Source organism: Hippopotamus amphibius, chromosome 4 (assembly GCF_030028045.1).
Source record: "Hippopotamus amphibius kiboko isolate mHipAmp2 chromosome 4, mHipAmp2.hap2, whole genome shotgun sequence".
In the NCBI taxonomy this organism is placed as follows: domain Eukaryota; kingdom Metazoa; phylum Chordata; class Mammalia; order Artiodactyla; family Hippopotamidae; genus Hippopotamus; species Hippopotamus amphibius.
Genome location: NC_080189.1, coordinates 51,036,261 through 51,063,890, shown reverse-complemented (window position 1 = coordinate 51,063,890; position 27,630 = coordinate 51,036,261).

Genomic DNA, 27,630 nt, shown 5'->3' with positions numbered 1-27,630 from the left:
AGAAATGGAGGAAAGAAAATTATCAAATAGCAATAATAACAGTAACAATAATTATGAAGGAAATTTTTCTGGAACTGAAGGAAGCATCTCCAGGTAGTAATGATCCACTGAAAACCTAGCATGACAAATGAAATACAACCGAGGCTCATTACTGTGAGATGTGATAATTCCAGAACTAAAGAGAAGGCCTACGTGTTCCCAGAAAGACAATACAGGCCACATATAAGTATTGGAAAGAGAATGACACTGCAGGTAACATAATGTAGTTAAGAGTATAAACTCTGGAGACAACTACCTGGACTTGTAATCTGACTTATTAGTTGTGTGACTTTGGGTAAGTTACTTGACATCTTTGACCTCCATTCTCCATTTCTAAAATAGAGATAACAAGAATCCTTCTACATATGGGTTCTAGAAGACAGACCGCAAGGGAAAAAATTGAATTGATATAATTGAGTATACAGAAAATATTATTGATAGGTATGCAGTAGAGACAGAGCACTGGGGGGAGTAGTTGATGAAATAAGAATTTTTTTAGGCAGGATAAGAAAATTTTTAAACATAAAATTCTCTCTCTGCCCATTTGAGCCACTAACCCTCTCCTCTGCGTTACACATTAACTAGATCCCCTTAGAAGACACAGGAATGCACGTGCATGCACACACACACACACACACACACACACACACAAAATTTTCTCCTGGCACCAGTAAGGTAACTCCTTAGGAGATAACATTCCTTTCTCAATCCTGTAAGGGGTCACATTAACCCACTACTTGCCTTGATGGACTATGTAAATTGTCAATATGTTACTTTGACGTATAACACTTTGTCTCAAAAACTTATATAACTGTACCTTGACCTCTAACAGGTGGAACAGTACTCAGAGCTTTCTGAATGACTGTCTCCCGGGTTATAATCCTCAGGTTGGCTCAAATGAAATTTTCTGTTTCTTTCGTAGATTGACTACTGATTAACTTTTCATTGATAAGGGGAAATATAAAAACAGAAAATCAGGCAGATTAAAAAAAATAGGCAGCTTTCAACTCCAGGAAAAACAAAGGATGTACAAGAATGGGGACATAATAATAGTCATTGCTTGCTCAGAAGCAAGTAAGATGTGTATAGGCAAAATGACATAAATGCTAACTTTTTATTTTCTTGATTTAACTAAAAATTGTGATATAACTGAGCTAGGGAGATAGAGAGAGGGGAAGGGGTAAGACTACAGTGGAGAGAGAGAACTCTGTCCTCATTTACCAAGATGTTAAAGTCAGTTTATATATATAACTGAAAACTAAAGAAATAGCAAGCAGGGCACTTTATTTCTAAACATGGAGATAAACACCTGGGGGTGCAGCCAACAGAGTTGAAGGTGATTTCTTCTGAGAAGTGGGACTGGTGGGCTGGGGAAAGATAAAACAGGAAATGTATAGTTTTCCATTTAGTACTGTTTGACTTTCTAAACCACATATATCTGTTACTTTGATAAAAAAATTAACTTTTAATTTAAAAAAGAATAGAGGGAAATAATTCAAATATTAGTAGCAGTTATACATAGCTAGTATGATTACAAACGATTCTAATTTCTTTTGGTACTCTTTTTTATATTATCCAATTTTTCTATAAATAATATGTATTACTTTTATAATTTAGAAAGTACATTTTATTTTTGAAATCAAATAAAAATAAGTGAAAGAAAGATTGTATAGTTTGATATAGCTTAAAAAAATGATTTTCCAAAAATGGTAAAATCATGACTCTCATAAAAATATAAAATGAACACATGTCAAAGATTAATTACATGAGGAAACCAGTATGATATTACTGTTGGTTCAAAGGAGAAGTCAAAGAACTACAAATTATAAATGCAGTAAAAAATGTTGAATTCACAAAAAGTGGTATATCCATAGAGCAAGAATTGATCACATTCTGCAGACAAACTACTTGTATTTTTATGGACAAGAATTATTTGCATTCCTATCAGTTTTCTATAAAATTTTTTTAAAGATTTATTTTATTATTATTTTTATCTATTTTTTTATTTTTGGCTACATTGGGTCTTTGTTACTGTGCACTAGGCTTTCTCTAGTTGTGGCAAGTGGGGGCTACTCTACCATGCGGTGCATGGGTTTCTCATTGTGGTGGCTTCTCTTGTTGCAGAACATGGTCTCTAGGCATGTGCGGGCCTCAGTAGTTGTGACACATGGGCTTAGTTGCTCCGCAACATGCAGGATCTTCCCAGCTCAGGGATCAAACCCGTGTTCCCTGCATTGGCAGGCAGATTCTTATCCACTGCACCACCAGGGAAGCCCTATAAATTTTTAAGAAGTTGTAAAATAAACCTAGTCAAAGATAAACAGGGATACACATTCCTATAGGATCAGATAATCCTAGAGGTTTTAGTGTTCCTTTGAAAGGATATCCAGTAATCACTTTTGCCCATTTGAAAGTTTCAAAAATTTGCTTTACATGTAGGTAAGGGCTAATTAGTCTACAGAATCTTGTGTCATAAAGTCTTATATGATTATTCAGCAGTGAAATGCAAGTTTGGTTTGATTTCATAGAAGCTAAGGTGAAAAAAGAAAGGTTATAAATTTACTGGGGTGTCCAGTGGAGCTTAAAATGTTTTGAAACTGAAGAAATTTCATTTTATCTATTTAATTGCTGCCAAAACTTTTCTCTGAAGAAAAGATCAATTTGCCTTTGTAGCCTGCTTCCTTTGTTTGGGCAAAAATTACCAAAATGATCCCTTTATTCAAATGTAAAGCAATACCCACCCATTGTTTTAAAACAACAGCCTGTGAGGTTGCCACTAACTCTGAATGAAGTTCGATTAAGTGGTGTGTTTAGTGAGGGAAATAGGATTCATTTTAAGCAATATCATGTTATTGGAGAGTTTTAAAATTTTAGTTCCTTTCTATATGGGTTTATACTAAGCTATCTCTGAAAATTAGTTTTGGGGATGGATGTGTGTCTTGTACAAGTATTTGCTCCTGTGAGAGATCAGATTGGATGTTGCCAGGAGGCCTATTCTTTTGACCTCTTTATGCCAGACGGTGAAAAGGGACTAAACTTGTCTGGACTAAACTTACAAGGGCCACATACACTATCTCTTAAAATGACCCAGAATTTTATCATTTTATCCTTTCCCCCTACCTCCATCTCCCTAACTCAGGTATATCACAACTTTTAGATATAATCAATTGTTAGAATTTCCTTATTCAAGCCAGAAAAGCAAGACTATATACTACAGATGCATAGTCCCCTGTTCCTGTAGTTTATCATCCTGGGACAGGAAGGGAACCCACCTCAGACAATCTTTTTGAGCAGAAAGGGCAGAAGATGATCAAGTCTTCCTCTTCCCAGAACAAACCTCAGGAATTGTGTTCTTTTTCATATATACAAGGAAAAGTTAGAACTTGAATATCTGTCAATGAAGGATTGGTTTAAATAATTCAGTTATAGTAAATCCAAACAGTGGAATACTATGTAGACATTAAAACAAATGTAGACGGTATTGATGAATCAATGCAGAAAGTATTTTTCTCATGTGCAAGGGGTAGGCAGTACAGAGCTGGTGCAGCTGCTCAAAGAACCAACTACCTTCTATTTCTCCAGACCACCGTCCTCCATGTAAGGTCACAAGATGACAGCAGTCCTTCCAGGCTTCACATCTAAGCTCCAGGCAGCATGAAGAAGGAAGGGTAAAGTACAAAAAGCACAGGCCAGCTGAATCTTTTTTTTTTCTAACCAGGAAGATGATAGTGTTTCCAGAATTTCCTCCCCATGTACACTTCTGCTTAAACTTCATTGGCCAAAATTGTGTCCATGACTATTGTGACATGACTAGCTGCAAGGGAGGCTGTGCAGTTTGATTTTCAGTTGGACACTGTTGTTGTTTTGAATGCAATCAAGGGTACAGACCTGGTACCTGTCAGTGTCTGTCCCAAGAGTGTATCAAAAGAACATACACCAAACAGTTAACAAGGTTTGTCTCTAGGGATAGTATTCTAAATGATCCATAACCTTCTCCATGATGTTTTTTGTATCATTTGGAGCTTTATCATTCTGTATTATTGGAAATCCAGAACCTTGGGTCCTACTACAGACCTATTAAATCAGAAACTTTGGGACTAGTAATCTACTACCAGGTTTACTACTTCTCAAGGTGATTCTGAAATGCTGGGAGGATTGAGAAAAAGTGTACTATATCACTTTTAAAAATTAGCAAAAAGAAAAAGAAAAGATATTTGCATCTTGAGAAAAGAAAAGCTTGACATATCAAGGATATCACTCAAACTAACAAGTGTTTTTCACAATAGAGCTACAAAGACAACCTAATTAATGAATGCGTCAACTCTTTCTTCCTTCTTTTGAATCATTAACATTTATTCTGGCCTTTAGCAGTAAGAGTTTTTCAAAGCTGACATTCAGAAGAAGAAAAAAATAAATAAACCTTGTGTTTTGATTAATTCCTATACATTTTTCTTGTGTCTTATCCCCCAAATTTACAAAGACTCATGTTTATGGTAAATTTTTTAAAGTACATGAAGGGAAAAAGAAAAAAGAATATGGAGTGGAAATGACGGGAGGAAACAGGTCTCAAGTGGGCAGGCTCAGGACCACATGAACTTGGACTATCCAAGAAAATGGCAGCTAAAAGCTGGAAACTACTTCCTTTCCCTTCTAAATGATGGGCAGAGGAGAAAGGAAGGGCAATATCATTTTGATTGGGAGATGAAGACAACAATGAAATTAATTTTTAGGCATTGCCGAAAGCCTGATGATTATACACATGTTTTTCAGCATCAAGAAGCAGGTTTTTGATGTTGCTTAAACACCATAATAATTTCATTTTTTTCTTTTTGTTAAATATGTTATATACGAGTAGCTCTGTTTTAATTGTCAGGGGATGTGTAAATGCTATCTAAATCTTATAGCACATCAAATGACACCTCATCAGATTGAAAATAGAAAGTTCCCGGTCACTAGATAGAGAAAAAAAATTTTTTTTTTCTTGCAAAAGTTTCACATCCTTAAGAAGATCCTCAATTATATCATGGTAGCCAAAATAGGTAAGTTAACAGACCCATTACTTGTTTTATCAATCAGAAAATATCACTCAGAGAAATGGTATGCAAGTGATTGTAAAAGACTAGAATTTCACATAGAATTTTAATGATTAATTCCTTTTATTGTGAGATTTCACACTCAGAACTAGGATCTGAGTCAAATCACAAATTTCCAGGTAAGACACCCAAGGCCTGGGGAAAGTCGGCCAGCATACAGATGTTTCCGACCTCTCTTCCTGTGGTTTATCTTCTAGGCATCAATGAATCTTCAGCCACCTACGTAATCATTACAAATACTTTACATATACAAAGTGCTCTCAGAAAGTCCAGTGTTACAAACATCCTTGTGGAAATTATGCCTTCCAATTTTTGCTTTTTGTCTTCATTTTTCTAAAATGAAATGAGATATTCTTATATGTTCACAGACATTTAGACTCCTGAGTGGTATGACTGACAGTACTCTTAAATATTTCCAAATTTGAGTGGATAGAGGAGAAACAAGACAGGAGAGCTGAGGTTGAATAAAGTTAAAACTAAACATCTCTCACTGTAGAGAACCATTTGAATCTCTCCAAGACCAACTAAGAAATATCTAAGTACAAACTAGGCCATCTTGCCTTGTAAGCTGTTTATATCTTTTTCTGTAGTTTGATTGAATGAGTAAATCATTCATGAAGAATAGATCAGTCATAAGATTGGGGAATAGAGAATCACAAAGGCAAATGCTGGCAGGTTCACATCACCCCTTTAAGAAACATCATTCCAGGGGCAGCCAACCAAGCTTGATAGTTAAGTATGGGGGCTGTGCCATCAAGCAGCCTTTAGGGATCAGAGATTTTAATCTCATCTCTACTAGCTGCTACTGCAGTGTGACTTTAGGGCATTCCATTGGCCTTGCTATATGTCAGTATCATCATCTGTAAAATGGGAATAATAGGTCAATTGTGGGGATGAAATGAGTACCAGATGCTAAGTTGTGTAGGAACGGTGCTTGGCACGTGGTCAGCCCTCAGTATCAGTTATTGTCATTATTATGTCTGAATAGTTATTTCAATATCAAATAATGCTTTTTAATAAATGCAATTTGAATGTATTTAAATACTTCATATCATTTAACATTAAATTAAAATCAATTTAATGAGTGCTTAATTTTTTTTAATTATGCTGCCCTTTGGGGCCACTGGATTGTCTTGAACATGACCCTCTTCCTCCCCTTATTCCTTAGATTTTCTAGAATCTGAAAGACTGGAATAGAGTAAAGCTGCTAGGGGCAATTTGGGGAGACCAAGAAAGAAACACACCTACTATGGCATACATACCCAAAGGTGACCCCAATTAGTCACCTCCCTGTTTAAACCCTTCCTCTTGAGAGTGGGAGGCACCTCTAACTTGCTTATGACCAATAGAATAGGGCAACAGAATATGTCCTTCCCATGATTGGAGAGAGAGTGAGAAAGAGAGTATAAGGGAGACTCTGGAGCCACAGAGAGACTCTCTCTGGCCAGCCTTGAAGAAGCAAACTTCCCCATTGTGAACTGCCTACAGAGAGGACCACGGGAAGGGAACTGCAGACAGCCTCTAGCTGACAGCCAGTAAGAAGCCAGGGCCCTCAGTCCTGCAGCCACAAGGAACTGAATTGTGCCAACAGCCTGAATGAGCTTGCAGCAGATTCTTTCTTCGCGCCTCCCAAATGAGAACACATTCAGCCAGCACTTTTATTAGAGCCTTGTGAGAACGAGCAGGGGTCCTAGCTAAGCCATGCCTGGACTTCTGACCCACAGAAACTGTGAAACAATAAATATGTATTGTTTTAAGTTGCTAAATTTGTGGTAATTTGTTGCACAGAAATCAAACATAAACACACCTGCCTTCACCTGTGAATCCTGTTATGGGTTAAATTGTGTCCTGACAAAAGATGTTGAAGTCCTAGCCCCAAATACCTGTGACTTTATTTAAAAATAGGGTCTTTGCAGATGATTAGGTTAGGGTCATGAGGGTGGGCCCTAATCCAATATGCCTGGTGTCCTTATAAGAAAGGAAATTTTGGACACACAGACATCTACAGACAGAAGATGATATTGAAGACACTGGGAGAAGGCAGCCATCTACAAGCCAAGGGATGCCCAAGGCTACAAGAAGTGGGGGAAGAGGCATGGAACAGACTGTCTCTCACAGTCCTCAGAAGGAATCAACCATGCTGACACCTTGATTTTGGACTTCTAGCCTCCAATACTGTAAGACAATACATTTATGTTGTTTAAGCCACTCAGTTTGTGGTACTTTGTTTTGGCAGCCCTTGGGAACTGATATAGTTCCCCAAAGCAGGAAGAAGATGGAAAGGGCTGCTTTCCAATCATGGATAAGGAAAGACTGGGAAGGAGAACAGAATTCCTCCACTCATCCATCCATCCATCCATCCATTCAACAGACATGGAGATTTTACTTCGCCAGGTGGCCTGCTAAGCATTTCCTGCATGCCAGGTGTGTGCCCTGCACTATGCAGTGGAGTTGTACAAATCAAAGCACAGCCCCTGCACTCAAGGATCTCACTGTCTAATGGAAAAAAGGGTACAGCAAGCACTATTCAGTTTGACATGTGCTAGAGCAGAGGATGAGCATGGCTTTTTGGTGCTTAACCCTACCTGGAGGAGGAGGGGTAAGGAAGGCTCCCAAGAAGAGGACCCTGGAAGAGGGAGAGGAAGAAGGAGAAGGAGGAGGGTGACTTAAAGACAGGGAATCATATGTAAAATAGGATGAAGGCATAAAAGAGGAAAGGCCATTCCAAGCAGTCCAGCACTGCATGGCTGGAGCAGAGAGTACTTGTTGAGAATGAGGCCACGCGTGCTGATGTGTGTTGTGCTACAGGGTCTGAACTGTGTCATGAAAGCTTGGGGGGCTACTGAGGAGCATTACAGAAGTCGGTGCCTTGATCAGATCCAAGCAGGATTCTGATAGAGCACGCTGAATCATGGCCACAGCAAAGAGGATGGAGAGGAGAAGACATGTTCAAGAGACATGCAGGAGGCAGAGTTGCCAGAACTTGCTGAGTGGTTGTGTCGAAGGAATGAGGGAAGGCCAGGAGTCCAGAATGATTCCGCATTTGTCTTGGTGACTAAGTCGGTGGGAATAACTTTCTCCAAACAAGGGACCATGGGAATAGGTGCAGGCTGGAGAGATGAGGTTTGTTGCCACCCCAGTGACCGTTTCCCCTCGTCTTCCTTGCTAAGAGAACCCCGATTTTGTTCACCCTCCTCTGAGGGGCTATGACTTCAGGAGAGGCTGGACCCCTTCCCAGCACCCACGCAATAAACGGTAGATCTAGACGCTCACTGTTTGGTGCAGTAGCCACTGGCCACATGTGGCTCTTGCTTTCTAGAAATGTGGCCAATCCAAATTGAGATGTGCTGCGAGTGTACAAGATACACTAGATTTCAAAACCTTGGTCCTAAAAAAGTGTAAAATATAACATTACTCATTTGTTGTATTAATTGTATGTTGAAATAATATTTTACATATATTGGGGTCAATGAAATATATTATTAGGACTAATATCACCTGTTCCTTTTTTTTAATGGGACTGCTAGAAATTTTTAAATTTTATATGTGGCTTACATATTTCTACTAGACAATGCAGGTCTAAGCCAACCATGGTGCTCTCGCTCCCTTACCTAGTAAAGGATCTAGGAGTGTGTGTGCATATAATGCCATTGCAACCAATGAAAATGCGGGAGTCAGCAGCAAGGCTTCTGGGAGGGTTTTCCTGTCTCTTCAGATGGAGCATAAGACACAAAGAGACATTCCTTTTTCTGCCATGGATACTGTCATCACAGTGCACTGCCTGGAACAATGGCAACCGTTTTGGTACCTTGAGGACAGCTGGCTTAAGAAAGCGTAGAAAGACAGAGAAAAACCGCGTCCCTGATGACAAAACTGAGCCTTTGAATGCATAGATTTTTTATGTGAAAATTATGTTTTTATGTTAAATAAATAAATATATTGTTAAAGCCAAATATAAATGGATTTCCTGCTCCTTACAGACAAAAGTGTTCTAACTGGTTCATCTAGCAACAACAGTGTCAGAAGGCTGTTCTCTCTGTGTATGTTACCCCTCTACTTCATTTATAATCTGAAAAATAAGGGGGACATTTGAGAAATATTTGGATAATTATTTTCTGATCTATCCCCAAATACCATCATCTTTCATGTCTGTGGAAAAACAAAAATCTTCAGTGGCTAAAATGGCTTGGTAGGATAATACCCTCCCTAACACTCTACTTTTCTTTTTCTTTCTTTTCCTTTTTCTTTTTTTTTTCCCTCAAAATGTAAATAGGAAGTAGGCTTGGTCAGGCAATAGAGGATTGATTCATTTCTGTAGTAACACATACATAGTTACCCTGAGTTCTGTAAATGGTGGGGAGGGAGCCATTTCCCTGGCCAGCTGCCAGTCTCCAAGCCACGCAGAACTTGGTAGCCATTGTCTCTGAAAGCAGCTTTATGTGGCTTCATGGAGAAGGAGGCTTGATGTGATAATCACAGCCTGCTACATTTTTGGAACCAGTATTAAAAATCTAAATTTCACAGATCTTTTCTCTGGTACTTGATTATATACTGATATGAAGATTTTAGTGTACATGACTCTGACCCACCAAGCAACTGCTTTATTTATCTGTCTTCCTCAATGTCTAAATATAATAAGCTGCCAGGATCAGAAGTCAGAAACTGCTGGAACTCTGGTCAATGCCTGAAGCCTGTAAGAGAGGCAAGGAAAAGGAAGAAAGTTTTTAGAACAGTGTTGGCTATAGAGAAATGTGTGAGAGTGAAGCAGGAGAGAGAAAACAGAAAAGGTGTGGGAATTGAAAGAGACCTTTGAGCTCATTTGGTCCAACCCCTTCCCTTAAACATGAGGTAATGGGGCCCAGAGAGGTGCTCTTGGCTCCTTCCTTTCTCCCTTATACTGGCAGTGAAGGCTGGCCTTGGACCGTCCTCTATGAAACGCGGGGCTGCAAAGGTGGCGAGACATAGGCAGACCTGCCCTCCTGGGGCTCTCAACACCAGGCATTATGGAGTCACCATCAAATCCAAGTTCGAGTGGTTTTGGTTTTGTTCTCATGTTGTTTTGTTTTTTCCCTGCTAAGTCACTGCTTCCCTCTATCCTAGATATGAATCAGTACTGGCTCTCAGACTAGTTCTGCCTTATGTCTGTGCTGGTGGGGTTTGGTCACCATTAGATTAAGAAAATAAAACAGTAAATTTTTGCTCAGATATTATTGTGGGAAAACTTGCTCTTACTCTCTTTTTCTCTCCTTTTCTCTCTTTCCCTCCCTCCTTTCCTTTCTCCTTCCTTCTTTCCTTCCTTCCTTTCTTCCTTTTTTTCCTTCCTCCATATGTTATTTCTCTGGCATATTTACCATTTTTTACCATATTTACCATTCTTCCTGACCTTGGGAATAACAAAGAAATTTCTTGGTTGGAATCACAATGCAAGCAGAACTACTACAAGCTTAGGATTCAAGGGATGAGTGCCAGCCACTGACCCTTTTCTCACTCTTGTCTGAAATTTTTACTTGAAATGTAGCTATTCTTTGGAAAAATATGAAATTTTACAAGTTTGCATCTTTTGCCCCTTTCTGGAGCCTGGAATCATAGATGAAATTACAATAACTGAAGGGGAGAAAGACCCAATACGTTTAGAAGGATGAGTCCACAGGAGGGTCAGCTTCCCTTCCTCCTCTCTTTCCCTGACCATAGAATCCAGTACCTCCCTCTTCCCCAGCCCCAGCCCCAACTAGCAACAAAAGGCAGGTCCAGACCTCGTGCAATGAAAACCTGGCCTGGAGGCCAGCAGAAGAGCAGGATCAGGAGGGTTGAGCCGAGCAGGGACAAACACCGCCAGTGAATAAGGGAGGAATGGAAGCAACAAAGGGGAGGGGGAAAAGAGAAGAGAGAAAGGGTTTTCCCTTCAAGAAATTTCGGGGAATCATCCTGGATCCTCTGTGTGCCCCACTCACCACACTGTACCCCAGCAAGTCAGCTTGGCTCTTCAACATATTCCAAACCCATCAGCCTCTTCTCTCTGGTCCAATGCACCATCATCACCCAGTAGGGGCAGAGTCTCCTAAAAGGTCTCCCAGCTCCCACTCTTTCCTCCTTAACATACATTCTCCATAGAACAGTCACAGTGACCTTTTAAAGCCACAAATCAGCACCAATCTCCCCAGCACCAATAACGCTCTATGTGATCGGGCCCCCCACCGCCGCCCAGTTCCTCCCAGAGCTTTTTTTGTTACCGCTTGCTTTCTGGCTCACAAATCCAGCCACATTTGCCTCCTTTCTGTTGTTTGCAAATCCAATCATGTTCTCACCTCAAGGCCCTTCCACTTGCTGTTCCCTCTCCCTTCAGTTCCAGCCATGGCTGTCTCTTCACCCTTCAAGCCTCAGGTCAGTGCAGATGCTCCCAGGTGGCCTTCTCTGACCACTTGGGCCAGATTCACTCTTCTTCATTTACTTTATATCACTCATTACCATTTGAAGTTATCTTGCTGATTCTTTATTTTCTTTCTTTCTTAAAACATTTTTGGGGGGGATCTCTTTTCCAGCAAGACTAGGACAGTGCAGGGACTCTGCCTATCTTGTTTGCGGCTCTCTCCATGGAGCCAAGAACAGGGCCTGGCACAGTGTAAATGCTCCATAAGCGTTTGTGGAATGAATGAGTGAGTGAATGAAGAAATGGAGGGGGATGTCTCAAGAATCCAGAAGTAAGGTTCCAGACTATGGGGGTCAGATTTTGCAAATACAAGTACAGAGCACCCAGTTACATTTGAATTTCAGATACACAAGGAATGCATGCAATACTAAATTTGTATATGCCCCAAATACTGCATGTATTCCTTGTGTATCTGAAATTCAAATGTAACTGGGTGTCCTGTATTGTATCTGGCAGCCCTACACCAGACCCTCTGAGGAGCTCATATGAATTGAACAGAGCAAAGGAGACCTCAAATCTCTGCCTTGTAGATCTTTATGGGTTGGAATAGACCTGAGCTGTTTTGTCCCTTCTTCCGGACTTTGTCTGTGTGTGTACTATTTGACTAATAGTAAGAAGGTTTCAGTAATGTATTCACCACCCCTCCCTTCCACCCAAAAGGGTGCAGAACAGAATATACCACAGTGGACAACAGAGCTACGGAACAGATACAGCCACGAGCAGGTGTGGCTTGTTTCACATTGACCCAACGACCCCAGCAGACCCTCTGCTAAAGGAGGCTGTCCTTGCTGTAACTCTTTCTCTTCTAACAAAGGAAAGGGATCCTGAAGGTGATTTTTTTTGTAAAAATGGAATAATAAATTAAATGTTTTCTTAAATCTTGTGATTAGAAGAAAAGCTCACATTTCTCACAGAAAAATATTTCAGCTCTGTCTCAAAAATACCAAACTTTATGAGGAAACCAAATTATGTACATTCCAGTACTATTCTCTTGTGTCCATAAACTGGTTTCAGATGTGTAAAGTGCATTTTAAAAGTTGCATATATTTCAATTTCCTCCAAAAGTTCAAATCCAAAGAATACTTTGTTTCCTATGGCTTCAAAATATTAGAAATCAGATGGATCTGCTGAGAAGTGGTCCATGAGCACGGCCTCCAGGAAACTGTGGAAAGGCCCTCAGGCTGAAAAGGGCTACCATGGACAGGAGACTGCTTTGCACCTGGAACAGGTTGGGTCAAGTCCCTTCACACATTGAAGGAAAGCAAGGCATGAGATGCTCTGCTTTACATTGTTTAAAGGGCTGCAGTGCATTGAGTTCACTCCTAGAGCCGTGAGCACTTAATCCAGAGGGAGCCCAGAGTCTTTTTGTGTCTTAACAAATCTCATATGATCGAAAAATACCTGTAATTAATGCAAAATAGAATATTGTTAAATACATACCTATGGGTGTTTTGTTTTGATTGGTTGTTTTCTTTTTAATACATTTATTTATTTATTGGCTGTGTTGGGTCTTTGCTGCTGCACACAGGGCAAGCAGGCACTACTCTTCATTGTGGTGTGTGGGATCCTCACTGCAGTGGCTTCTCTTGTTGCAGAGCACGGGCTCTAGGTGCTGGGGGTTCAGTAGTTGTGGCGCACAGGCTTAGTTGCTCCGTGGCTTGTGGGATCTTCCCAGACCAGGGCTTGAACTCATGTCCCCTGCATTGGTAGGTGGTTTCTTAACCACTGCACCACCTAGGAAATCACCGATTCGGTTTTGAGGCCAACAGAGCAGCTAATTAACAAGTGTTCTTTGGACCAATCTAGCCATTTCCAAGCACTTCAGAACAATTCATACCTGTTATCTCATTGTCTTCACAGTAACTTTTGGTTTTGGCATTGACATCTCCCCCTTGGAATTTTATGGATGGGACAGGTGCCTGACAAATTTAGTGATCTGCAGTAAGTTAGAAGCAAAACCTCCTCTTCCCCATAATCATCTATTAGCTGGAAACCAACTCAACACTTCAGTTTCGCGGGGAATTGAGGGAGCTTCAAGGGTGATGATACTCATTCTATTTACCTATCCTATCAACCTTATTGAATATCTGCCCTTTTCCCATTAACAACACTTATATGTTTCATGTTTATTTTCATTTATGCATCTTATTCCAAAAAGAATCTGTGACAGTTGTAGAACATGCAAAGAAAACATATATAATTTTAATGTAAATATATAAAATAGATAAAGATATAAAAAAGCATCTAATAATTTTTTGGTTTTGGATCTGAGTACATAGAACTTTCTAGAGCAGAGGTTTAGTGATGAATTAACCTGTAAAATACCAAATTAGTATTCAGTATTGAGAAAAGGGACCTTCAAATGTCGGCTGGTTGAAAGACAGTACAAGCAGAGAATGGACGCATCCCTAAAAATAAGGCTTTACAAATATATGCAAACATGTACTGTGTCTTCATTGCAATAAAGATATGTAGAACATCTGGGCAGCTTCACAGATAATTGAGCCAGAGCTTTTGTACTGGGATTCCTGGTAAAGCTCAGTTTGTTACCATTAAGTCATCTCAGTTTTCTCATAAAATCTAGCATTTTCCCCAGTAATCCAGTCTACTTCTGGTTCAGTTCCTTAGATAGGACTTCCCTGGTGGTGCAGTGGTTAAGAATCCACCTGCCAATGCAGGGAACACAGGTTAGAGCCCTGGTCCAGGAAGATCCCACATGCCTCAAAGCAACTAAGCCCGTGCACCACAGCTGCTAAGCCTGTACTCTAGAGATGGTGAGCCACTACTACTGAGCCCATGTGCCACAACTACTCAAGTCTGAGTGCCTAGAGCTCATGCTCCACAACAAGAGAAGCCACCACAATGAGAAGCCTGTGCACCGCAACCAAGAGTAGCTCCCACTCACCGCAACTAGAGAAAGCCGGTGCACAGTAATGAACACCCAACACAGCCAATAAATAAACAAACAAATAATTTTTTAAATTCCTTAGATAAAAGGTATAGGTATACCACATAGCAAAAGTCCTTTCATACAATAATTGTATGTCAACTGAAATTTTGTGAATTGACCTATATTTTAAATGTGTATGATGAAATGAGAAAGGAGGAGTTTGGTAAGCAGTCCACTGTCTAAAGAAGCCCATCAGTGAATCTTTCTTTGTCTACATGTCATATAATTTTTTATATTTTATTTGATTTTTTTTCTTAATTTCATAAATAATACACACATGTTATAATAAGCCAGAGAATACAGAGAGGTACAAACAAAAAACTGATAATCTTCCCACCAGCTCCCATTTCATCCCAGGTGATTAATACAGTCTGATGTGGATCCTTCCACACTCTACTCATTAAAATATATACAAACACACACATACACTTACTAAGGGTTGGTGGAATTTTAGTTCTTGTTTTCACTTTTTTGATTAAAACAAATTCTGTTGTACATTTTTTTTTTCCACTTACCTATATAGTACAGTCATCACTTCCAGTTCAGCACTTGTGATTCTATCCCATTATGTTTGATAACAGCCATAGTTACCAAATATTCCACAGGGTGAATATCTAATGATTTGCTCAACCATGCCCCTTTAAATAGACATTGTGTTTTTCCCTTGACTTTTTTATTTTTTTAACCACCACAAACAATGCTGCAAGAAGCATTCTGGGATGCGTTTCTTAAAGAACCAGCATCTCTTGTACTTACCTCCCAAGTTTAGATTTTTTCATATCAATTTTCCTCAAAATAATTAGAACTAACTTTAATAGAGCATAGAAAAATCTTGGAGCAAACTACTATCCCTCCATTTTAAAATGCATGTTTTTACACCGATTGAGTATCAACAGATTGCAAGCCAGCCTTCCGTCCTGAACTGATGCAGCAGCTGCTCCTCACCAGAAGAGGAAGTGTTTGTCCAGGAACACTGGTCATCCCTTGGCCTCTCCACCCTGGGAACAATTTTCCCCATTTGCAGGCTCTGTAGCCAGTTTGTGAACTTTCACGCTTCTGGAAACTAACAGACGTGTATAAAAGTCTGAATATTCAGCCCGAAGACCATGTTAGTAATGGCGTTCTTTGTAAAGCTACCAGCTATTTATTCAAATAGGGAAATGAAACTCTAGCAATGGTTTGTATATTTGTTGTGTGCACGCATGTAGGGTGTCAGGATACTGGAGAGAGCTATATGGCATGAAAAAACTTGATTTTTAGACTATTGTATATATAATTTTCTTGTGATAATACATGGGACACACAAAAATTATCTGCTGTTTATCTGAAGTTCCAGCTTAACAGGGTGTCCTATATTTTCTCTGAAAGAAGAAATTTGCTCCTTCTCCCCACCTCGAACTTTCTTTGCTTTCGTCTCTGTGTCAGAACCATAGAGCCAGAAGGATTTACCTTTCCCTCCAGACTTGGGAATGTTCATGCCATGACACCAGCTCCTATTGGTATAGAGCGAGCAGCTAGTCCCCAAATGTTTCGCCTAAATGCTGAGCTCACTGATGGTTATCTTGCATTGACTATCCTTACCTCGTGGATTGAGGGATCTCCGTATTCCCAACCTCATCCCCATCTTTGACCGTAAAAAATGGCCCAGTCCCTGACCTATGTCAACTCTCTTAATTGCATACTTTCTGTATTCTCCTGCCTCTTCTGCATTTCCAGTGCCTGAATGGTTTTCATCTCCTAAAACTGGAAGCTAAGATTGTATAATCAGAAGATCCACCCCCCCGGTTGCTGGCATCCAAAATAAAGCAAACTTCCCTTTCCACCAAAAAAAAAAAAAGAAGATCCAAGTTTTGTTACCTGCACTATACAAACAGGGAAAGTCACCACCTGAGCCTGTTTCCTACCTGAAAAATGGGTGTTGGATTCCATCAGGAGGTACTCGATACAGTTTCTAGCTCTGACACTTTGTGGTTCTCCGGGACTTTCCCCTCCAGACTAGCTTTCCTGCCACAGCCCTCCCCTGAGTATCCCTCCTGGCCTTGCCACTGTCTGTGTCCCGGCTTGACAGAACCCATTCGCATAGCTCTCAGGGCAGGTGTATGAATCCCTGCTCTTCTGAACACTGTGCTCAGCTAACATCACAAATTGCCAATTTTTAAAACTAGCACAGTGCCTAACCAAAGAAAGCACTCACCTTTTCTCATCACAGATAGTCAATACAGAAATTCCTGATGCTGTAAATGACTGTGTTGTTGGGTTTTTTTTTCCATTTTATTTATTTATTTATTATATTTTTGGGGGGGTACACCAAGTTCAATCATCTGTTTTTATACACATATCCCCGTATTCCCTCCCTCCCTCAACTTACTGTGTTGTTTTACATCAAGCTATTTACATATTAACATAGTTCAACACTATATAGTTGTAACAATCCTAAAGTGGGTAGCTTTTCGTTATGTAGAAATCTTTATAAGAAAATGTGACCATGAACACAAACACATGCTTTAAAAAAAATAACCATAAGTAACAAGGTCCTACTGTACAGCACAGGGAACTATATTCAATATCTTGTAATAAACTATAATGGAAAAGAAGCTGAAAGAGAAAAAAAAAACTTAGACACAAGAATCTAACTTATAGTTTAAAATCTGGAAACTACTAAGTACATTTTGCATCCACTATGCTAAAAAACAACAACAACAACTACAAAAAGAAACAGATAAGATGTGTATGTACACATGAACAACGAGAAGAAAATCCAAAAGAGAGTAAACATATCTAAAATTTTAAAATTTTTTTAAAGAAAATTGCTCATGTTCATAATGGTTTCTATGGTTTTAATCACACCAAATAATTTAAAATCCAAGTTCTGTGGTGAAAATCTGGAAGACTCAGTCTGATGAAGCACTTCAATTTCTTGCAAATGGAAACTTCCAAACCACAGGACTATCTTTTTTACCTACATGTAGAACATTGTTCAGAAGCATGTAGAAATTTATACCATGCAATGATAAAGTGAAACACATCCATTACGGGAATTAGAGAATCAAAGGAATGGTCTTTAGAGATGATCTAATCCAGTGTTTTGTAAATTTGTTTCTCCTGACCCACCATAGATATTGGGTTGTCCCAAAAGTTCATTTAAGATCTTATGGATGGGAGATTGGGATTGCCATATATACATTACTAATAAGAAAAAGAAATCAAATTGTACACTTTAAATACATGCAGTTTATTGTAAGTCAATTATATCTCAATAAAAGTTCTTAAAAAAAATCTTATGGAAAAACCTGAATGAACTTTTTGGCCAACCCAATAATTTCACAAGATAATATTTACCCTTACTATGTGTGAAGCCATCTGACGTTTTTATTCTATTCTACTTCATTTTTCAAAAAATGGTTGTGACCTACCTTATTTGTTTCATGGCCCATTAATGGATCATAACCCACAGTTTGAAAAACACTAAAACAATTCCAGCTCCCTCATCTTAAAAGTGGGAAAATCAGAGGACACTATGGTAAATAACTTGACCAAGGTTAGTTCAAGTGAATCATACGATCATGAGAAGCATAAAATATGCTAGTAAGTGCACGATTCTATTCACTCAAAATGCTAAATGGAGAATGGCCAAGAGGGTGTGTTGTTTATATTAAATCAATTCCTTAAAAATTAAGAGGAAAATCAAAAAAAGGAGAAGAGGTCCACCACTTGAGTACCTGCTAGGCATTAAGCACAAATTTAAGCGAAAACAAAGAATCAGAATCAAGGTCAGAATATATCAAAAAATCAAAAATATCATCAGGATATTTTTCACTCTTCCCCTTATCTCTGTCTATAAAAAAATTATTTTGCTGAATAGAAAACAGAAAAACAATAGAGAAAATCAAATCAAAAGGGTCTTTGAGAAGATCAATAAAATTGACAAACCTATGGCCTTATTGGTCAGGACCAAACGAGAGAAGATACAAGTTGTCAATATCAAGAATGGGAAAAGTGAACATCACAGTATATTCTACGGATATTAGAAGGACAATAAGTAGTATTATAAACAACTTTTTGTCTATAAATTCAATAGTTTAGATGAAATAGAAAATTCTTTCAAAGACATATATTACATAAACTTAGTCAAGAAGAAATAATCTTAGTACCCATATCTATTTTAAAAATTGAAATTGGGGAAAATTGGACAGCAACATGTAAAAGAATGAAAGTAGAACACTTCTTAACACCACACACAAAAATAAACTAAAAATGGATTAAAAACCTAAATGTAAGGCCAGACACTATAAAAACTCTTAGAGGAAAACATAGGCAGAACGCTCTATGACATATATCAAAGCGAGATCCTTTTTGACCCACCTCCTAGAATAAAGGAAATAAAAAATAAACAAATGGGACCTAATGAAACAAAAATTTTTGCACAGCAAAAGAAACCTTAAACAAGACAAGAAGACAACCTTCAGAATGGGAGAAAATATTTGCCAACGAAGCAACTGACAAAGGATACGTCTCCAAAATATACAAGCAGCTCATGCAGCTTAATACAAAAAAAGCAAATAACCAATCCAAAAATAAGCAGAAGACCTAAACAGACAGTTCTCCACAGAAGACATGCAGATGGCTAACAAACACATGAAAAGATGCTCAACATCACTAATCATTAGAGAAATGCAAGTCAAAGTCACAATGAGGTATCACTTCACACCAGTCACAATGACCATCATCAAAAAATCTAGAAACAATAAATGCTGGAGAAGTTGTGGAGAAAAGGGAACCCTCCTGCACTGTTGGTGGGAATGTAAATTGGTACAGCCACTATGGAAAACAGTATGGAGGTTCCTTAAAAAACTAAAAATAGAACTACCATATGACCCAGCAATCCCACTACTGGGCATATACTCTGAGAAAACCATAATCCAAAAAGAAACCACAATGTTCACTGCAGCACTATTTACAACAGCCAGGACATGGAAGCAACCTAAATGCCCATTGACAGATGAATGGATAAAGAAGATGTGGCCCATATATACAATGGAATATTAGTCATAAAAAGGAATGAAATTGAGTTATTTGTAGTGAGGTGGATGGACCTAGAGACTGTCATACAGAGCAAAGTAAGCCAGAAAGAGGAAAACAATTACCGTATGCTAACTCATATATGTGGAATCTAAAAAAATGGTACTGATGAACCCAGCGACAGGGCAAGAATGAGATGCAGATGTAGAGAATGGACTTGAGGACATGGGGGGGGGGTGGGAGGGCAAAGGGGAAGCTGGGACAAAGTGAGAGAGTAGCATTGACATATATACACTACCAAATGTAGAATAGATAGCTAATGGGAAGCTGCTGCATAACACAGGGAGATCAACACGATGATTGGTGATGACTTAGAGGGCTGGGCTAGGGAAGGTGGGAAGGAGTTGAGAGAGAGAGGGGATATGGGCATATAGGTATAAATACAGCTGATTCACTTTGTTGTACAGCAAAAACTGGCACAAGAGTGTAAAGCAATTATATACCAATAAAGAGCTCAAAAAAATTGAAATTGTAGTTAAAAATCTTCCCACATAGAAAACTCCAGGCCTAGATGACTTCATCGGTGACTTCTACCAAATATTTAAGGAAGAAATAAGATCAATCCTACAAATATTTCCCTAAAAATTGAAAAGGAAGGAATAATTTCCAACTCATTCTATGAAGCCAGCATTACTCTGATACAAGAATTAAACAAAGAAAACTAAAGACCAAAATCCCTCATGAGCATAGAAGTAAAAATTCCAAACAAATTTAATCCAACAAAATATTGAAAGGATAATAAATCATGACCAAGTTGGGTTTATCCTGGGGATACGTTGCATTCGACATACAAAATCAATTGTACTCTATATACTAGCGGCAACCAGAAACTGAAGTTGAAAAATAATAGCATAAAAATGTGAAGTATTTAGGGATACATCCGACCAAAGTTAGGTAAGACCTATATACTAAAAATAGAAAACACTGTTGGTAGAATTTTTAAATACCTAAACAGAGAGTGCATCAGAGGATCCAATATTGTTAATATATCAATTTTCCTCAAATTGGTCTATAGATTCAATGAAATATCTATCAAAATCCCAGCAAGCTTTTTTTAATAGAAACTGACAAGCTGATTCAAATTCATATGAAAATGAGAAGGACCTATAATAGCCAAAATAAATCTAAAAGTTAAAGGGATAATACGCTCTGATTGTAAAAATTGTTGTAAAGCTACAGTGATCAAAATAGTGTGTTTGACATAAAACAGGCAAATAGATCAATGAAAAAGAACAGAATCTAGAAATAGACCCACACACATATGGACAATTGATTTTTGACAGGCGCAAAACATAATGCTACAGAAAAAGGATAGCCTTTTCAACAACTGATGTTGGAACAGTTAGATATCCATATGCAAAACAAAAGTGAACTGGACCTATACCTTGCACTATATGTAAAACTTAACTCAAAATTTATCGTAGACCTAATGTAAAATCTTAACCCATAAAACTCCCGGAATTAATTGAGGCTTGTGCAGGTCCCAAGCTGTCCATGGTTTGGGGTCGCTGTCTGTCTTATAAAGCAAAGGAGAGGGTTTATCTTCTGGGAAGAAAAATTCGTCTTCTCCTCTGAAAAAGCCTCTTACATAGTTGGCTTTGGCATCTTCCAGGAATAGAAGGGCAAGGATTGAAGCCTCATGAGTCTGGGTTTTCAGTTGAGGTAGAGAGAGAAGACAGTGGTTATAACCAGAAAGTCCAGAGTGGGGTGTCATTACCTATAGAACTTGTCACTGTTAACAGCCTGGGCTTCATGAGTCATAGACGTGGATTCCTTAATAAAATAATAGTTTCAAAAAAAAAAAAACTTCTAGAATAAAACGTAGGAGGAAATCTTTGTGACCTTGGGTTAGGCAAAGGTTTCTTAAGACAACAGAAGTATAATTAATAAAAGAACAAATTGGTCGATTGGACGGCATCAAAATTAAAAACTTCTGCTCTTCTGTTAAGGGAATGAAAAGACAATCCACAGACTAGGAGAAAATATTTGCAAAGCACATATCAGACAAAGAACTTATATCTGGAATACATAGAAAACTTTTAAAACTAAACAATAAGAAACAAGCCAATAAAAAGTAGATAAAAGATTTGACCAGACTGTTCATAAAAGAAGATGTACAGATAGCATATAAGCACATGAAAAGATGCTCAACATCATTAATCACTAGAGAGATGCAAGATAAAATCACAATGAGATATCATGACACATCTGTTAGAATGTCTAAAATTAAAAAGACTGACTTATCGAGTGTTCGTAAGGATGTGGAGAAACTGGAGCTCTCTTGCACTACAGAGGAAATGTAAGATGGGAGAACCATTTTGGAAAAGAATTTGCTTCTTAAAAGTTAAATATCTACTTTTGATCCAGCCATTCTTCTCTTAGGTATTTAGCCAAGAGAAAAGGAAATATATGTCCATACAAAGACTTGTATATGATTGTTCATAGCAATTTTTTCAGTAATAGCCAAAAACTGTACACAACCTCAATGTCCATTAACAGGAGCCTCGATAAGCAAAGTGTGCTATGTCCATATAATGGAATACTATTCAGCAATAAAAAGAAATGAACTTTAATTCAAGCAACGACATGAAGAAATCTAAATAACCAAGTGTATAGAGAGAAAAAGCCTTATAGAGAGAGTACATATTCTGTGGTTCCGTTTATGTAAAACTAGAGAGAGAGAGAGAAAGAGAGAGAGGGATGCAGTGAACCTTCCCCACAAACGAAAGCAGTCATCTTCAAGAAAATATTCATTTCTCACTGGTGCCTTATGGTTTATTTTCATAGAATCGATAAAAGTACCAAATTCTTTCTCCATGGCTGGCACAGGCCAAAACTGAGCCTGCCCTGGGGCCCCAGCTAGTACCTGGGTTACTGGAATAGAGGAACACCAGTGTTCATAACTTACTGCCTTACTAAGACATAGTACATGTCAGGCATTGTGCTGAATGCCTCAGATAACCCATGACTAAGATACACTTTTTGCCCTTGAGATCCCATAGTTCAGTTAGAGGACAGACCAGAAAGCAAATATATAATGATAATAAAATTTTATCACATTACTATTGGGAGGGCCATAGTAGAGGTGAGTATAAAATGCCTTAAAAATGTAAAGAAAATCTAACCACATAGCAGATTAAAAGTATTAGGACTAAAGGAGCAAATATTAGAATTGAAAGTTAAGGTTTTCCAGTTCACTTTAGAGTCTGAGCCATGCGTGTTGAAAATAGCTTCTAAATCAAATCCAACTAGTATTTCCAGGCCACACTACAGCCCTTTCTATTTCCCTCTTTTTTTTAATATGTAATTTATTTGTTTATTTATTTATTTGGCTGCATTAGGTCTTTGTTGCTGCACGCAGGCTTTTCTCTAGTTGCCACGAGTAGGGGCTGTTCTTGGTTGCGGTGCATGCGTTTCTCATTGCCGTGGCTTCTCTTGTTGGGGAGCACAGGCTCTAGGCTCACGGGCTTCAGCAGTTGCGGCACACCAGCTCAATAGTTGTGTCTCGCGGGCTCTAGAGCACAGGCTCAGTAGTTGTGGCACACCGGTTTGGTTGCTCTGCAGCATGTGGGATCTTCCCAGACCAAGGCTCGAACCTGTGCCCCCTGCATTGGCAGGCGGATTCTTAACCACTGTGCCATCAGGGAAGCCCTCTACTTCCCTCTTATGCCAGCAAAACATTTCTTTCCAATCGGGTTGTCTCCCATCATCTGCCAAGTAGAGCCACTTTAGACATGATACTGGCCTCTCAAGGGGGAAAAGGAGCTGTATTAGTGGAACAATGGTATCTCTACTTCCCCACAGAAGCCTCTGGGATCTTCGCTATTCCTGAAAAAAGATCCAGAAAGCAAACAAACAGACCAACAAACAAAAAGTAAAATTAGGTAATTCGGGTAACACCATCATATCTGGTTCTGAGGGCTCTTGAACAAGAGTAGAATTTACTCTCTTGGTTGAATTTGGACACTCCTGGCTCCTGACCCAGATGTATACTACAAACTCTGACCATAGTCCTTCTCCTGGTGTTTGTCTGTGTTGCAATGTTTACATGTATAATCTCCATAATCTTTACTGCTGCCCATTGTCTCAGCAAATGAGTTAACACGTGATCACGCAGCAATAAGATCTAGAAAATCTGGCGTCTACCCAAGTTGAAACGACCACTCCTAGAAACCTGTGTGCAATCAGAACTCAAGCAGTAGTAGAGATATGGGTGTATGTGGCGTGGGGAGGAGGGGTAGAGTCGACAAATGGAGAGCAACCAGTACACAGGGCGGTGACAATCTGTTGAATGAATAAATGAACCCAGCAAGGTACGTAGTAATTAATGTGTGGTAATGAATGAATAAATGAGTTATACTGAATGTATGTTCTTTCTATTTATGCTTTTGTTTGTGGGGTGTCATAATTAGTAAATGTCAATTTTGTCCTTTGGCTTATAACTTCATTTTAGGCCAAGATTGATAAGGAACTCAAAGAAGAAGGAAAATTGGGTACGTTTTAGAGATTTCATACATGTTGTCTGTGGTATAATTTGGCTTTAAGCCTGGACTTGAGTTGTGGCACAGATAATTCTTTACCTCACTCCCTAAAATATCACCAAACCAAGGCTTTGTATCTAGGGAGCTTACCCTAATTCCAAAAGCTGCCCAGATCACATTTTCTGGAAGGAGTTGAAAAAGTTAGCAAATTTGGGAAAACCACCAAGTAAATTGCCAGATAATCCCTTTGTAATGGTCTGTTTTGAATTATATAGCCTAAAAATATGTGAGCTGATGAGGGTTAAGGCCAAGGAAGCAAATTAAGTTTTGGAGCTATCTGCCATATGGTAGATACTTGCCAACATAATTGCTAAATCTCTCTAGCAAATCCACTGAAATCAAACAGACCTGGTTTTGAATCTCATACTCTGTGACTTTGAGCAAGTTACTGACTCCCTATTTCCTCATCTATAAAATGGGAATAATATTCACATTTTTTTTTGTTTGTTTATTATTGTTTGGCAACTAGCATTCATCCCCACCCCTTACATGTTCTCCCCCATAGCCCAGGACTGAAAGTCTGGTAATTATATGTCTCAGACTGTTTCTTTCGTGGTTCTCAAAAAGAAATACATTCTGACAATAAAATGTATGACCATCTGCAAGATTTGGAAGTTCAGGGAATAGCAGATGTGAAGTTTCTCAGCAGCTTCTAAGTTTTCCCTTCTAGTTATCAGCCTTGGTGCCGCAGGACAGCTGTGACCAGCTGTGACCACGGGCAACAGGTTCTTGTAGTTTCGTGATGTGGGTGGTAACAGCAGCTTCTTGTGATAAGTCTCCTGTGGCGAAGCTGAAAGCTAGCAGTTGCCTCTCCTGACTTCATTTGCAACGTCAGCCTTTCAACTTCTTTTTCTAAGCATCTTAATCCTTCTGTTAAATCCTTTCCTACTTGAAATATCTAAGGTGGTTTCTGTTTTTCTAACTGAAACCTGAATGATATCTACTAGAGTGTAAGTTTCATACCCAAAAAGTGACTTTTGCATAAATGATCCTTGAATTAAGTCACTTCCTTTTGCATGTGTATAGCTGTGGAATGCTATCAAATTGAAGACTTCAGAATTCTCCACAGCAATGACGATATCTGTTCATTACCCTGTTGGCACTTTAATTAAAATCATTTATTTCATTAATATAACCATTTCTAACACCTTAGTTACAGAATCATATCATACAAAAAATAAGCTGAACTAGGTTTCTTGGTAAGAAAAGTACAATTTATAAAATTCAAACGTATATTTAGAAGCCAAATGAAATTTTTGTTTATCAAAAGCCACTAATAGCCCATTCCTTAAGATAGACACTTTTACTTTAAATGATTAGTTCTCTCAGTGGAAATGTAAATACTTTACATGTTTATTGTTCTCCCACCTAGTGTGATATGCTCTACTTGAAGTAACAGAAATTCATTAGCAACTTTTATATTATTTTAATTAAAAACAGAAGAGAGTCAGACAATTTGTTGGAAACAGTTATTCTTTGCTGATTCCACTAAACTGTGCTGGGGTTAAGGGTGGCCTCTCTCATACCACATCCCTCCTTCCCAGTCCCAGCACTTTCTACGAGTATTGAATTGTACACTTGAAAATACTCCATACTGTGTTAATGCAGCATTCCTGCCTCTCCTGGATAAGACTGTAACCTTCTTGAAGGCAGGTTTATCCCTTTAGGGAAATTCTTGGCATGGTGTTCTGCATACTAAAAATATTATTGCGATCACACCTCATAGATTGGCAGAGAGAACCACCAGCTGAGCCTCCAGCACCGCTTCCTTTAGAGCCTGAGCTTTTCAAAGCCAAGTCCAGTCCTCGCTTGCCTCAAAACTCTAATCTTACCTCTTAACTAATGCAACTGATTACATGGCACTTTGTAAACAACCAAGGTACTCCCCAAAAGGCAAACAGCAGTAGTGTTCAAGATCAAAGCCTCAGGTATGGGGTGCTGCTGTTACAGTTTGAGGGTCATGCCTGCCTGAAAGAACAATAGACACAGGTAGCTTTGATCGTGTCACTCCCAACATAGAACCTTCAATGGTTCCCCACTGCCTTCAAAAGCTCACACTTCTTAGAGGATTCACCCTCCACACCCCTGCCATCTGGTTCCAACCCATCCTCCCAGCCTTACTTTCCACTGCTCCCCACTGCTGCAAACAAGTTCACCAAGTGAGCCGTGCACAGCTCATCAAGGGCTTTGTGGCCTCAAAATACTCTCTCTTCTCCTTCCTAAGCCTCTTGGCATCCTGTGCCTTCTGCATCATCCAGTTTGGGCTCCTCTTCTCTGAACCATGAGTAATAATCCACTCACACTGTATGATAAGAGCAAATAACAGAGGAAGCTTCTTGTACCCTCACGAAGTACTTTACGGGCATCATCTCACTTAATCCTCAAAACACTTCTACAAGATAGAAGTATTTCCTCCATTTTATGGGTGAGGAAACTGAGACAAACGCTGTAGATTTTTCAGATTTCAGCTCTTAGTATTTATAGATCACATGCGCCAGAAGAAAATCTGGCTAATTAACTCCTAAAACAGCTGAAGAAAATCTGTAAGATTTATTGAATAAAATAGTTCTTTCAAATTTCAATATAATCATCTCAAAATTGCAACAGCTATATGGTACAAGATACTTTATAACCAATAAGCACATGAAAAGATACTCAACATTACTAATCATTAGGGAAATGCAAATCAAAACCACAAGATACCACTTCACACTCATTAGGTTGGCTATTATATATATTTTTTTAAGCAGAAAATAACAACTTGGTGAAAATATGGAGAAATTGAAATCCTTGTGGATTGTTAGTGGGAATGTAAAATGGTAGAGCTGCTGTGGAAAACAGTATGGCAGCCCACCCCCCCAAATAAACATAGAATTTCCATATGATCCAGCAATTCCAAAAGAATTGAAAGCAGGGACTCAGAGAGATATTTGTACATTCATGTTCATAACAGCATTATTCATAATAGCCAAAAGGGAGAAAGAACTCAAATGTCCATCAGCAGATAAATGGATAAGCAAAATGTGGTGTGATGTGTGGAATATTATTCAACCTTAAAAAGAAATGATATTCTTATACATGCTACGACATGGGTGAACGTTGAGGGCCTCATGTTAAGTGAAACAAGCCAGTCACAAAAGGACAAACACTGTATGATTCTAATTATATGAGGTACCTAGAGTAGTCAGACTCAGAGACAGAAAAAATGTTGGTTGCCAGCAGCTGCGGGGAGGGGTAAATGGGGAGTTATTGTCTACAGAATTTTTGCCACAGAGTTTCAGTTTGGGATGATGAAAAGTTCTAGAGATGAATAGTGGTAACAATGTGAATATGCTTTATGCCACTGAACTACACACTTAGAAATGGCTAAAGTGATCAATTTTATGTATATTATACCACAATAAAAAATAGTTTATGGAAATGCTTTTATATCGTGTATTTGTTCTCAAATACCCTGTGGGGAAGCAGAGGAGATATTAGGATCCCCCATTGCTAAGATAT